The 14,744-nt window shown below is 45.3% G+C and overlaps 1 pseudogene across 1 annotated transcript; it reads right to left on the bottom strand.

Annotated features, from left to right (window-relative positions):
- Positions 1–201: 201 nt before the first annotated feature.
- Positions 202–14,044, bottom strand: LOC146425584 (uncharacterized; annotated as a pseudogene). Its single transcript, XR_014846502.1, has 2 exons — positions 13,582–14,044; positions 202–3,019 (listed from the first exon to the last, which is right to left on the bottom strand). The product of XR_014846502.1 is annotated as an uncharacterized LOC146425584 (transcript).
- Between the last annotated feature and the right edge of the window lie 700 nt (positions 14,045–14,744).

Genomic DNA, 14,744 nt, shown 5'->3' with positions numbered 1-14,744 from the left:
ACTTCACAACCTATATAATTTTAAGTTGTAAAGCCGGTATGTTTATTGCCGCACCGGGCACGTGGGAGGTAGCCCTCCAAAGACACATGCGCCGTCAGTCCTGTATAGCTCAGTATATATGTGGTTCCATGTTACAAATTCATAGTTTCCCAATACACTTATACACATGCATAACCTATCCCCGCTTTGTATTATGAGTTCAAAAGTCATTTTTATATCCTTGCGCCTGTGTAGTTCTGTTTTATGGAGGGGTCTTTGCAGAAGGTCCTTTTCACTGACCTTCTCTCCATCCAAAGGCCAGAACAACAAATTTGGGTTTTTTGGCAGCGTGGAAGTTCCAGAGCATCACAGTCCTTGTTTGGCAAACACAATGAATGCTAAGTCAGTAGATATATTGTGTGGTGAGCAGTTTCTGACAAGTTATCTCTTAACTTCTGATTCCCTTGTATCAGTCACCCCTTTTCTGTAAAATTAGTAAATTCTTTTACTAGTACATAAATTTTTTTTCTATCAAATTTTTGTGAAAGGTGTCTCTCAATGCCTTACTATGTGCGTTTGACAGAGAAGTCAAAATTGCTACTCGTTGTAACATTCTCTAATTCCAGACACATAATATAAAGGCAAAAATAAAGCTGATGCTAATATTAAAAGAACAATGATAGGGTGACATAACGTATTTAGAATACCAGTTGCAGTAGGTGACTACCCAAAGAGCACATCCCACCAGTGATGACTTTCATCTTGTTTTGCTCTTTGTAAGATTCTGCTTATTTTTTCTGTGTCATGATGAATAGTAATTAAAGTTTTCTTTCCATTTTCTTGAATTTCTTTTAAAATTTCAATTAGGTCTTCATGTTTTACTAACTGTTTTACTAACATATGATTCATTCTAATAGGTGTGGGCAACAATTTGTGGTACATAGTGTAATTAGATTTTATCAATTGGTAGGATACAACTGGGGCTAAATACAAAAAGTCACAGCCAACGTTCTTAACAAAATTACAGATACAAAAATTAGAATGATTTTTAACATTTATGGTTATATTATCATTATCTATTTCTACAAAAGCACAAACAGTCCTTAAGCACACACAACCTTGACCAATATACACAAGCACAGTTTTTTGATTAGCATTTGGATGGATTTCGAAGTGGCAGATGCCTTGCTCTGTATCAAGGCATATGTCTTGGGCATCAATTGCATTGCTTTTACAGATAAACCCCTGTTGTTCTCGTGTAATACAGGATTCTAAATTCACAGTCTGCCACTTCTCTACTATCCGGGCCCATACCCTATGTTCAGAGGGATAGAGCACTGTTTTCTCATGGTTTAGTCCTAGTGCAATAATGGGATGGATAACGTGGACGGTGGCATTACGTATAGTGAGCACAAAGGCTGTGGCCATATTAGCAATAGGGTCATAGGTGAAGTTTACTAGGGTCCACCAAGATTGAAACTTCTTTTCTAGGTCAGTGGCATTGTCCCAAATAACCTTGAGAATTTCAATGGGGAAAGTGCCTTCACTACTTTCTCTTATAATTAAGGCAGCTGCTGACTGCATCCATAGTTGGGCTTGTATACAACTAAGGGCTAGGGATACATTGTCTTGGGCTATACCAAGTGCATTTATTATTAATTCATGGTCTTGCTCTTCAGTTTCTTCTCATTTTGGTAATACTTTTGAAACTTGCCACTGTTCATTTCCTAATGCTAATAGAGAAGACTGTAGGGGCTGTCTTAATTTTACTAAGTCGCCAGTTACGGTGGCCAATGTATTCATTAATATTTCTGAGTCAATTCCATTTAGAACCCCCAATCTAGTCCCCAACACTCCAGTTAAATCTCTTTGTATTCTGCTCCTGGAGGGCACTCGTTTCTGCAGCCAGGTTGTCCAGCCTTTGAAGGATGTTTGTAGGAAAGGAGAACATGTTGGTTGGATTTCGGAAACATTGATTTGCATTAACAGTTCAACACGTTTAAGAGACCACTCTGGGTTAAACAACAACTGTTTTCAAACTTGTCGCTGTTGAGCCGCTAGCAGAGAAAAGGACCCAAGTTCTCAGTGTGGCAAGAAAGAGGAAGTTTATTATTTTGATTTCAATACATATAGACTTTTCAAAGGTCGCCCAGATTGGTCAGCCAGAAACCTCCCCCTAGGCCTGATTGGCCAGGCCTGAACTGTCCAAATCTCGAGACACTGTTTAAAAAACATCCAAACTTTATCTTTGTTTATAAAACACAGTGGAATGTTCTCACGAGAAAGACCTGTGCTAGCCACAGTTGACCCGTGTTCCTTATTACATATGGGCCAGTTTCATAAATTTTGGGTTCAAGTTTAGGTGGTGTGGTTTGGGTTTGGGCTTCAGTGCTGGCATAGGTTGTAACAGGTCCAGCTATAGCATTTATTTTAAATTTGAACGAGAGCCCATTCGTGTCCTTGGCCCAAAGACAAACCACGTCAACAGTTTGTACTAATGTAAAGGTGTACCAACAGTCTGATTCTTTTGAACTGGTACAAACTTCTACATGCTTTTCAGTAGGGGTAGCTGAGACACTTATTTGAGTTGCTTTTTCATAGGTAGTTTCATTAACCATTTGACAACCTATTTTAATTACTTCTCCTACAGTCCCCTGAAGTTGCCACAATGTTTGTTTTTCCCGTTCTTGTCTAGCATACACTTGATTTTCATGCATAACTACAGTTAATAGATTTAAACCTTTTATATCAGAATATTTCCCCATGAATCCTGTAAACCGCCTAAAGGCTTGGGACCAAGGCCACTCAGTATTGTCCTGGCCAGACGTACTCCCCCATCCCTGGATTATAATTATGATCGTGAGAAAAATAATTTTCCTGGTTGAACTTGCATGACTTTCCATGGGGAATTATGGGCTTTCTTCACTCGGGTATGATGAATCCAGGCGTTCTGCTCCTTGATTTTAATTGCGGTCAAAGTGGTGAGGAGTACCTGAAATGGTCCTTCCCACTGTGGCTCCAGAGTTTTTTCTGCAAGAGACTTAACATATACATAATCCCCGGGTTGAATATCATGTACAGGCCCGTCTAAACCTTGGCTTTGGGTTCCGGCCACATGTTTCTCAATCCTTTTGAGTTGCTTGCTTAAAGCCACCATATAGGTGGTCATTATTTCTTCCCCAATTTGGGTAGATATTCCTTTTTGTATTCCGTATGGTCTCCTATAGAGTATTTCAAAGGGGCTTAACTGTTCTTTAGTTCTGGGTTTGGTCAGAATTCGTAGCAATGCAAGTGGGAGAGATTGGGGCCAGGGTAAATTGGCTTCTTGCCCTAGCCTCACAATCTGTTGCTTGATTAGATGGTTCATTTCTTCTACTTGGCCACTTGACTGAGGGTGGTACGGGGTGTGGAGTTTCCATTTTATGCCTAATTGGCAGCTTATTTGCTGCACCACCCTTGCAATAAAGTGGGGTCCTCTGTCTGAGGATATTGTGGCTGGAACTCCGAAGCGTGGTATTATTTCTTGTAGCAATACTTTAGTTACTTCTCGGGCCTTAGCGGTTCTGGTGGGGAAGGCTTCTGGCCACCCTGAAAAGGTATCTGTTAATACCAACAAGTATCGATACCCCCCTTTTCTTGGAAGTTCCGTGAAATCAATTTGCCACTGCTGTCCGGGCCCATGGCCCCTTCCAATTTGACCAAGTTTTAATTTGCGGGTAATTTTGGATTTAGTCTGGAGGCAAAGATCACACTGCCGGGTTACCTGTTTGATGGTATCTTGTAATTTCCTGGCAATAATTTTATCATTTAAATATTTAAATAGAGCATCTACTCTCCAGTGTGTTTTCTGATGTTCTTCCCTAATTAATGACCACAATGAGAAGGGATTACTGTTGGGGAAGATGAAATAGGAAAGCCTTATAGATATGATTACCTTGCAAAAGATGCTGAAAATATGGAAAGTATAAGCAAGAGTAAGATGAAGACAAGGTTTGAGTTGAAGAGTAACTAGGAAACAATGGTATGGCCACTGAAAGTAATCCCCCTTCTTGATAGAACAATGCCCTCTGCCTAGGCAGGTTCAAAGGTCAGAGCAGACCCTGTGTCCTAGGTTGCAATATAGATGTAGTTAAGTATTCTATTACTACCAGCTGTGGGCCGTTAGCTATTATCAGCTGCTAATGACCCACCCGCATGACAGGCAATGGGCCATCAGGGACCCACCGTGTGACTCATGGACTTATCTCATCCCATTATGGGATGCTCTGCCCAGGAGGGAGGAACCAGGTGTTCCCACGTGGATATAACCTGGCCTTGGAACTGCCTGAGGGAGCCCTGTCTACTGGATTCCCAGAGGACCAGAGCTACTACTGGATCTTCAGCTGGAGACTAGACCTTCACAGGATCACCGCTTCAACTGGACTACTTCAGTTGGACTGCTACTACCACCCTAACAGGGTGTTAGGTTGTATCTGACTTTGTCAGTGCTTTTCCTTGTATTAGTTCGCTTATTTTTAATTTCAATCTTGACTTGTGATCTCCCACTGGTTTGTTTTCAAACCAACACATATTTTGGCGCCCAATGTGGGGCACGACCTGGGGAAACTCAGAAATCCTATCACCATGATGCTCAGCTTATCTATGTGGGTACTGTATCTCACTCTCTATATCTTTCCTCAAATGGGAAACTATCTGCCCATTGTATTGCTCCTGTTGCGACCAGGAAATGGCATGAGGATTGCTTTGTTGGTTTATTATGCCTATTGTATGATAACTTGTGAGACGATGAATACCATTCGGAATACATACTCAATTTTGTTTGCCTGGCCTAATCTGAGCTGCTACGTCTGGGACCTCCTCAGCAATCGCATCCACCCTCTGGGGCTAGGAGGAGAGAGCGGTTTCTTCCAGCCTTTCAGGTCAGGCACAGCCATCTTTGACAATATTGAGTTCTTTCTGGATGCTAAGGATGGCATAATCTTCCTGTCAGTTCTGTTTTCTTTTTTCTCTGCGACCAGCACCGTGTACCTCATGCTGAAGAACAGAAAAATACTTTGTCTTCTTGAGGAGGAGAAACGAAGCAAATCAGCAGGCAAGAGGAAAAGAACCAAAAGAGCAGTCGACGTCTCAACACAGACCATTGCCGAATCAGAACAGCCGAAGCCTGTAGCAGTTGCCCCTGTCCAGAAAAAGAAATCAAAGAGCAAATCAGTCCGCATAGCGACTGATGAGGATGCGGCAGGACCATCTCACCAAGCAGAAGAGACAGAGCCAGAGATCATCACTTGCTCTCTATCCCTGGGGGAGCTGCGTGACCTACGGAGGGAATTCACCCGGCAGGCGAATGAGTCCATCTTGACCTGGCTGCTCCGTATCTGGGACGCCGCAGCTAATGACACTATTCTGGATGGAAGTGAGGCCAGACAACTGGGATCCCTGTCTCAGGATGTGGTCGTTGACCAGGGGATTGGGAAAACCCAGGAAACTCTCAGCCTCTGGCGGCGATTGCTGCTGAGTGTACGGGACAGATACCTGTGCAAAGAAGACCTCCAGATGCACCAAAGGAAATGGAACACAATAGAACAAGGTATCCGATGCCTGAGGGAATTGGCCGTGCTAGAGATCGTTTTCTCAGACAACGAGAGATTCCCCAAGAGCCCAGATAATGTCCGGTGCACTTCACAAATGTGGCTAAGATTCACGCGGCTCGGACCAGAGATATACTCTCGTTACCTGGCAACATTGCAGTGGAGGGAAGGCGAAGACCAGGTGGGAGTGTTAGCAAACAAACTGAGAATTTATGAGGACACTGTCACCGCCCCACTACGCACCCAGGTCTCATCGGTAGAAACAAACCTGGCCGAGCAAGTCCGGAGATTGATTGAAGAGAGCCATCAGAAACTAAGGAAAGAGCTCACAGAAAGATTTTTCCATGCCACACCAAAACCAACCCGAGTCTCTGCCATCAGGAGCAGACGTACTCCAGTCAGGGAAAGAAAACAAACTCCACAACGTGACCTCTGGTTTTTCCTTCAAGAGCATGGGGAAGACATGAGGAAGTGGGATAGGAAACCCACCTCCACCTTGGCAGCCCGGGTACGTGAATTGAAAACAGAAACATCCACCTCAAGAAGCTCATCTAGGTACAACACTGCCCCAGTCTCTTGTGGACAGAACTCCAGACAGAATGGAAATGATAATATGACTGATCCTCTTGATGGGACCTCAGGAACACATTTACAGGAGAAGAACATCGTGCACCAAAAACAGGATTAGAAGAGCCCTGCCTCTAGCCAGGTAGAGGAAAGGGATAATCGGATCTATTGGACTGTGTGGATCCGATGGCCTGGCACGTCTGACCCACAAAGATACACGGCTTTGGTTGACACCGGCGCTCAGTGCACCCTGATGCCATCCAGGTATGTGGGGACTGAATCCATTTCTATTTCTGGGGTGACAGGAGGATCCCAGCAGCTGACTGTACTGGAAGCTGAAGTGAGTATAACTGGGAATGAGTGGCAGAAACACCCCATTGTGACTGGTCCAGACGCCCCATGCATCCTCGGCATAGATTATCTCAGGAGTGGATATTTCAAAGACCCAAAGGGACATCGCTGGGCTTTTGGGATAGCAGCCGTAGAGACAGAAGATATAAGGCAACTGAATACCCTGCCTGGTCTCTCAGATAACCCGTCTGCTGTAGGACTACTGAGAATTGAAGAACAGCGCGTACCAATTGCTACAGCAACAGTGCACCGCCGGCAATACCGCACTGACAGAGACTCTGTGGCCCCCATCCATAAGATGATTCGGGAACTGGAGAACCAAGGGGTGGTCAGCAAGGCTCACTCACCCTTTAACAGCCCTATATGGCCGGTGCGTAAGTCCAGTGAAGAATGGAGACTGACAGTGGATTACCGTGGCCTGAATGAAGTCACACCACCACTGAGTGCTGCTGTACCGGACATGCTGGAACTTCAGTACGAGCTGGAATCCAAGGCAGCAAAGTGGTATGCGACCATTGATATTGCCAATGCCTTTTTCTCCATTCCTCTGGCAGCAGAGTGCAGGCCTCAGTTTGCTTTCACCTGGAGAGGTGTGCAGTACACATGGAACCGACTGCCCCAGGGGTGGAAGCACAGTCCCACCATCTGCCATGGACTGATCCAGGCTGCACTGGAAAGGGGTGAGGCTCCAGAACATCTGCAGTATATTGATGACATCATTGTGTGGGGGGACACAGCAACGGAAGTATTTGGGAAAGGAGAGAAAATCATCAGAATTCTCCTGGAAGCCGGTTTCGCCATCAAGAAGAGCAAAGTCAAGGGACCTGCCCGAGAGATCCAGTTCCTGGGAGTAAAGTGGCAAGACGGACGGCATCAGATTCCTTCTGAGGTCATCAATAAGATCATCGCAATGTCTCCACCAACCAACAAGAAGGAGACGCAAGCTTTCCTAGGCGCCATAGGCTTTTGGAGAATGCACATCCCTGAGTACAGCCAGATCGTGAGTCCTCTCTACCTCATAACCCGCAAGAAGAATGATTTCCACTGGGGCCCTGAAGAGCAGCAAGCCTTCACCCAGATCAAACAGGAGATCGCTCATGCGGTAGCCCTTGGACCAGTCAGGACAGGACCAGAGGTAAAGAATGTGCTTTACTCTGCAGCCGGGAGCCATGGTCTGTCCTGGAGCCTTTGGCAGAAGGTGCCTGGTGAGACCCGAGGTCGACCACTGGGATCCTGGAGTCGAAGTTACAGAGGGTCTGAAGTCAACTACACTCCCACCGAGAAAGAAATCTTGGCAGCTTACGAAGGAGTCCAAGCCGCCTCAGAGGTGATCGGCACAGAAACACAACTTCTCCTTGCACCCCGACTGCCAGTGCTGGGGTGGATGTTCAAGGGAAGGGTTCCCTCTACTCACCATGCCACTGATGCCACGTGGAGCAAATGGATTGCCCTCATCACACAGCGCGCCCGTATTGGAAACCCGAATCGCCCTGGGATCTTAGAAATCATAACAAACTGGCCTGAAGGTGAGACTTTTAAATTATCTTCAGAAGAAGTAGAGGAGCAAGTAGCACGTGCCGAGGAAGCACGCCCATATAATGAGATGCCGGAGAGTGAAAGACGCTATGCCCTCTTCACCGATGGGTCCTGCCGAATTGTAGGCGCAGATCGGAAATGGAAAGCTGCAGTATGGAGCCCCACACGACAAGCTGTACAGGCTACCGAGGGACAAGGTGGATCGAGTCAGGTCGCAGAGCTTAAAGCCATCCAACTGGCTTTAGATATTGCCGAACGAAAGAAATGGCCAAGGCTCTATCTCTACACTGACTCCTGGATGGTAGCCAACGTGCTATGGGGATGGTTAGATCGCTGGAGAAAGGCTAACTGGCAGCGCAGAGGAAAACCCATCTGGGCCGCTGAGATTTGGCAGGACATCGCCGCCCGGGCAGAAAAGCTGACCGTGAAAGTTCGACACGTGGATGCACATGTACCTAAGAGTCGGGCAAATGAAGAGCATCGTAACAACGAGCAGGTGGACCGAGCTGCCAAGGTGGAAGTGTCACAGGTGGATCTGAAATGGCAGCACAAAGGAGAATTATTTCTAGCTCGTTGGGCCCATGATGCCTCTGGTCATCAAGGGAGAGATGCGACATATAGGTGGGCTCGTGACCGAGGAGTGGACTTGACCATGGACAACATCTCACAGGTCATCCACAGCTGTGAGACTTGCGCTGCAATCAAACAGGCCAAGCGGGTGAAGCCTCTGTGGTATGGTGGAAGATGGTCAAAGTACAGGTATGGGGAAGTATGGCAAGTTGACTACATCACACTTCCCCAAACCCGCCAAGGAAAGCGCTACGTGTTGACCATGGTGGAAGCAACCACGGGATGGTTAGAGACCTACCCTGTGCCTCATGCTACTGCCTGGAACACCATCTTGGGTCTGGAAAAGCAAGTCCTGTGGAGACATGGTACCCCTGAGAGAATCGATTCTGACAATGGAACCCATTTCAAGAATGGCCTCATAAGCACCTGGGCTAGAGAACACGGAATTGAATGGATATACCACATCCCCTATCATGCACCAGCTGCCGGGAAAGTTGAACGGTGCAACGGACTACTTAAGACAACTTTGAAGGCACTTGGCGGGGGAACCTTCAAAAAGTGGGAACTGAACTTAGCAAAGGCCACCTGGATGGTTAACACAAGGGGTTCTATCAATCGAGCCGGTCCTGCCGAGTCCGAACCTTTGCACACAGTGGATGGAGATAAAGTCCCTGTGGTACACGTAAGAGGTTTCTTAGGAAAGACTGTTTGGATTAGTCCCACCTCAGGCAAAGGCAAACCCATCCATGGAGTGGTTTTTGCCCAAGGACCTGGTTATACTTGGTGGGTGATGAAGGCAGATGGGGAAACCCGTTGTGTACCACAAGGAGACCTTATCTTGAGTGAGAACTCTGTAGATGGTAATAGAATAAGGGGTGGATAATGTCCTAGGTTGCAATATAGATGTAGTTAAGTATTCTATCACCACCAGCTGTGGGCCGTTAGCTATTATCAGCTGCTAATGACCCACCCGCATGACAGGCAATGGGCCATCAGGGACCCACCGTGTGACTCATGGACTTATCTCATCCCATTATGGGATGCTCTGCCCAGGAGGGAGGAACCAGGTGTTCCCACGTGGATATAACCTGGCCTTGGAACTGCCTGAGGGAGCCCTGTCTACTGGATTCCCAGAGGACCAGAGCTACTACTGGATCTTCAGCTGGAGACTAGACCTTCACAGGATCACCGCTTCAACTGGACTACTTCAGTTGGACTGCTACTACCACCCTAACAGGGTGTTAGGTTGTATCTGACTTTGTCAGTGCTTTTCCTTGTATTAGCTCGCTTATTTTTAATTTCAATCTTGACTTGTGATCTCCCACTGGTTTGTTTTCAAACCAACACACCCTGCCTGCCTGGTAGAGATTCCAAAAAGCAGTTTTTTAAGGCTTAAAATATAACCCCGTATGGTAATGTGATGATTCTTATAGGTTGAATGTAAATGTTGTAGGGTTTGTAGCTTGTCTCAGATTGGTTAAAGAGAATTAGAATATTCAACACAGAGGATGATTTATTGTATTGTAAATGGCAAATTGCTCTCTTTTTGCCTCTCTCTCTCCCTCTCTCTCTCTTGCCTCTCTGGCCTGCTTTGAGCTGTGTCTTGCAGCCTAGCAGGCCTCTCACACTCACTCTCTTTTCACAATAAACCCCCATGCTCTAAAACCCAGCTTTAGAGACCTCGTTTCTATTCCATCCTCAGAACCAAATCCCACAGAGTTAAATCCTACAGATTACTATTCTTCCCTCTGCTGTAATAGCCCATCCCTGTCGGTTGTATGTTCCTTTCTCACTTTTAATTAACTTTCTATCTTTTTTGTTATATTTTGGCTTACCTTCTAGGGAGACTTGTCCATCTGGGATCAAAGCTCCTTCCATTGTTACCTCACCTTTTGCTGCTTCTTTTGCCGCTCTGTCCGCCAGCTCGTTTCCTTCCTCCAATTCAGAGCTCACCTTTTGGTGTGCTTTGATGTGCATGATTGCTACCTTCTCAGGTAGCTGGACTGCTTCTAACAGCCACAGTATTTCTTGTGCATGTTTGATGTTTTTCTCTTGTGAGTTCAACAATCCCCTTTCTTTCCAAATGGCTCCGTGTGTATGTACAACTCCAAATGCATATCTTGAGTCTGTATAGATGTTTATTTTCTTTCCTTCTGCTATTTCCAGAGCACAGATTAGAGCAATTATCTCAGCTTTCTGTGCAGAGGTGTTTGTTGGCAAAGGTTCAGACTCTATTACCTCTTTGCAGGTGGTAACTGCATACCCAGCATGTCGCTTTCCACTGATGACGTAGCTGCTCCCATCAGTGAACTGGGTTTCTGCGTCATTTAAAGGGGTATCCTTCAGATCTGGACGACTGGAGTATGTGGCCTCAATTGTTTCCAGACAATCGTGGTGTACCGGTTCTCCTTCATTTCCACTGAGAAAAGAAGCTGGGTTGACAATGTTAGTTACCACTATTTCTACATCATCTTGTTCCACCATGATTGCTTGGTATTTCAGGAACCTCTGTGGGGAAAGCCAGTGGCCACCTTTCATTTCCAGCACTGCGGACACTGTGTGGGACACTAGCACAGTCATTTTCTGGCCCAGGGTAAATTTCCGTGCCTCTTGAATATTCATCACTACTGCCGCAACAGCCCTGAGGCACCCCGGCCATCCTTTGGCTGCTGCATCTAGCTGCTTAGACAAATAAGCAACTGTCCGTCGGTACGGACCCAGGTCTTGTGCTAATATTCCCAGGGCAATCCCCTGTTTCTCATGGGAAAACAGAAAGAATGGTTTACTCACGTCTGGAAGTCCTAGAGCTGGAGCTGACATGAGGGCATTCTTCAGCTGGTCGAAGGCCCGTGTGGCCTCTTTTGTCCACTGAAGATCTCTCTGTTCTGTGTTTATGAGAGCATATAGGGGCTTCACAAGTAAACCATAACTATAAACCCAAAGTCGACACCATCCTGTCATTCCCAAGAATGTTCTGAGTTCTTTCACAGTTTGAGGTTTCGGGATCTAGCAGATGGCCTCCTTGCGGTCTCGTCCCAAAGTTCTCTGTCCTGCACTGATTTCATGGCCCAAATAGACTACCTTTTTCTTCATTACTTGGGCTTTTTTCTTGGAAACTCGATATCCCTGTAGTCCTAGAAAGTTTAGCAGACTTACTGTCCAGGCAAGACAGGCCTCTTCAGTCTTGGTAGCTATTAAGAGGTCATCCACATACTGCAAAAGTTTTCCTTCTGATGGCGGGGCCTCCCAGGATTCTAAGTCCTTAGCAAGTTGGTCTCTAAATATGGTGGGGCTATTTTTGAACCCCTGAGGCAACACTGTCCAGGTGAGCTGAGTTTTACGTCCACTTTCAGGGCTTTCCCATTCAAAAGCGAATGTTCTCTGGCTGGCTTCGTGGAGAGGGAGGCAAAAGAAGGCATCTTTCAAATCTAGAACGGTAAACCAGGTTAACTCCGGTGTTAATTCAGTTAATAAGGTATATGGGTTTGCCACCACAGGGTAGAGGTCCTCTGCTATCTTATTTACAGCCCTTAAGTCCTGCACTACCCAGTATGACCCATCAGGTTTGCGAACAGGTAGTATAGGGGTGTTAAAATCAGACTGGCATTCTTTCAATAGTCCTAGCTGCAAAAAGTTTTCTATTACTGGGCTAATTCCTTTTCTGTCGTCCTTCTTTAAAGGATATTGTTTAACTCTAACTGGCTGTTTTCCCTCCTTGAGTTTAATTTGTATGGGAGGTGCATTCTTAGCCCTCCCAGGAACACCAGTGGCCCAGACCCCAGGAAATACTTGATTTGTTATTTCTTCACTAATTTTTTCTTCGGTCTCAGTGGTTGTCAATACTAAGCTTAATATTTCTATATATTGGTGATCATTCACCTCCAGAGTAATTTCTCCATTTTTAAACATAATGGTTGCTTGCAATTGTTCCAATAAGTCTATACCCAAGAGTGCTTTTGGAGAGTTGGGCATGTATAGAAACTTACGAATTCCCCATTGTTTCCCAAGTTTATACTTCAGGGGCTTACAGAAATATGCTTTTTCAGGTTGGCTAGTGGTGCCTTTTACCATGACATAATCTTCCCCTATAGGCATCAAAGCTTTATTCAAGACCAAATAAGTTGCCCCTGTATCTACCAGAAACTCCTTTCTCTTTTTCCCCTAGCTTTACTATAACCAGGGGATCTGCTAGGGTGGAATCCCCCGGTCCTCTTCAATCTTCCTTAACATATGCAATTTCTCTCTCCTCAGAGTTATCCTGTTTCTTATTGGGATGTGTATTTTTCCTCTCTGGGCAATTATCTTTCCAATGTCCGAATTTCTTGCAATTTGCACACTGGTCCTTGTGCAGTCTGGTTTTTCCTTGCCTCTGCCTCCCTTTCTGATTACTCCTTTCTCCACTCTCTTCCACTAATGTCACTAACTTTTTGACTCCCTCTTTATATTTTGCCTCTCGGTTACTGTACGCTCTCCATGCCTCATCTAATAATACCTCTAAATTCCTGCTCTCAGTTGAATGCAGTTTCTGGAGTTTACGTCTAATGTCCCCCTGTGATTGGCCCAAAAAGAGAGACACTAATTGTTGTATCCCCACCTCTGACCCAGGGTCCAGTGTTGTGTTTTTGCGCATAGCATCTTTTAATCGCTCCAGAAAGTCCGTTGGAGACTCGGTGGGGCCTTGCTTGACTGCATACAGTGCAGACCAGCTAATGGTTTTAGGAATTGCCTTTTCCATGGCTTTCACTATCCACTCCTGAGAAGCCTGTAGTTTAGCCATTTCGGCTGTTCTGTTTGGATCCCATTTTGGGTCCTGGAGTGGCAAATACTCTTTGTGATCCTCCTGTCTTATTTTGTAATAATCCTCAGACAAATCCTCTGCCTTTTTCAAAATTAATTGCTTTTCGGTTTCTGTTACAGCTTCCAATAACAATTCAATATCATTCCAATGGGGATTATGTTGTTTCATTATAAAACGTAAATGTTTACTTACGATTGTTGGATCTGCTCAATAATATTTTGCAATCTTTTTCCAGGCTTCTATGTCAATGGTAGAAAAAGGTACTTTAATCAGCCTTGTATTACCCTCTGGGCCTACGGCCTCTCACAGAGGTGCTTGCAGCACCTGTTTCCCTCGTGTTCGAGCAGAGACCGGGCTCTCTGGAGGGGAAGGTGTGTCCTCCGAATCTGCATCATCCTCTCTCTTCCTAGGAGGGGGCTTAAGAAAATCAGTTAATTCTTGTTCTTGTGTTGCTGCATGATGAACTTTGGTTTTGTACATCTTTGGTTTATGCTGCAAGCTGAACAGCATCGTTTGAGTCTATTTTTAGTAGCTTTATTTTCCCTTTCAAGGGCCAATACCAAGGGATCCTGAGGTGGCACAAGCCCACAGTCTCTCTGCCATTCGGGGTGGTTGCAGAGAGAGAAAAACATGTCTGCATAAGAAACTTCATCCTACTTTCTCTCTCTTCTCAAAAACAACATTAGTTGTAAAAGGGTGTTATAATCTAAAGTTCCAAAAAGTGGCCATTTTCCATCACAATCTAATTTATATAAAGGCCACCACTGGTTGCAATATTTAATAAGGGTCTTCTTATTTTTTGTCCCCCCTCTCCCGGCTATTTTTTCCCAATGCACTAAAATGCATCCAAGAGGGCTCTTTGTTAATGTTTCTTTACTCTGGCCACTTCCCATTCTGCTTAAAATCTTTATTTAAATGTTATATTACCCACTCTAGGTCACCTGTATAATGTATTAACCATTCCTTGGGTACAGGGATGTCTCTCAGTTAATATTCCCCTCTGTTTTTCTTCTCCCTTAGTTTAATCGTTATAGCTTAAACTATCATACATAGCATGCAATTACTTAACACACCGTCACAGCAAAGACGAATTACACAATAAACTTCTATGCATATCATTCAAAACAATACACAAACTTTAAACATTCATACCTTACTTCCGGGATCTGGGTTATCTGGGGCGTCACTTCCGCCCCCAGTCTCCGCTTACTTCCGGGATCCGATTGTTAGAAGCCGAACGCACGCACGCACGCACGCACACACACACGCACGCACACACACACACACACACACACGCACACACACCGGTTATAGGAGCTCCAGACACCCAGACACACGGTAATATCCTGCTTACC

This window comes from Lichenostomus cassidix, chromosome W (assembly GCF_008360975.1).
Source record: "Lichenostomus cassidix isolate B80296 chromosome W, HeHo_3.0, whole genome shotgun sequence".
Taxonomy (NCBI): domain Eukaryota; kingdom Metazoa; phylum Chordata; class Aves; order Passeriformes; family Meliphagidae; genus Lichenostomus; species Lichenostomus cassidix.
This window is presented reverse-complemented; position numbering and strand designations above follow the sequence as displayed.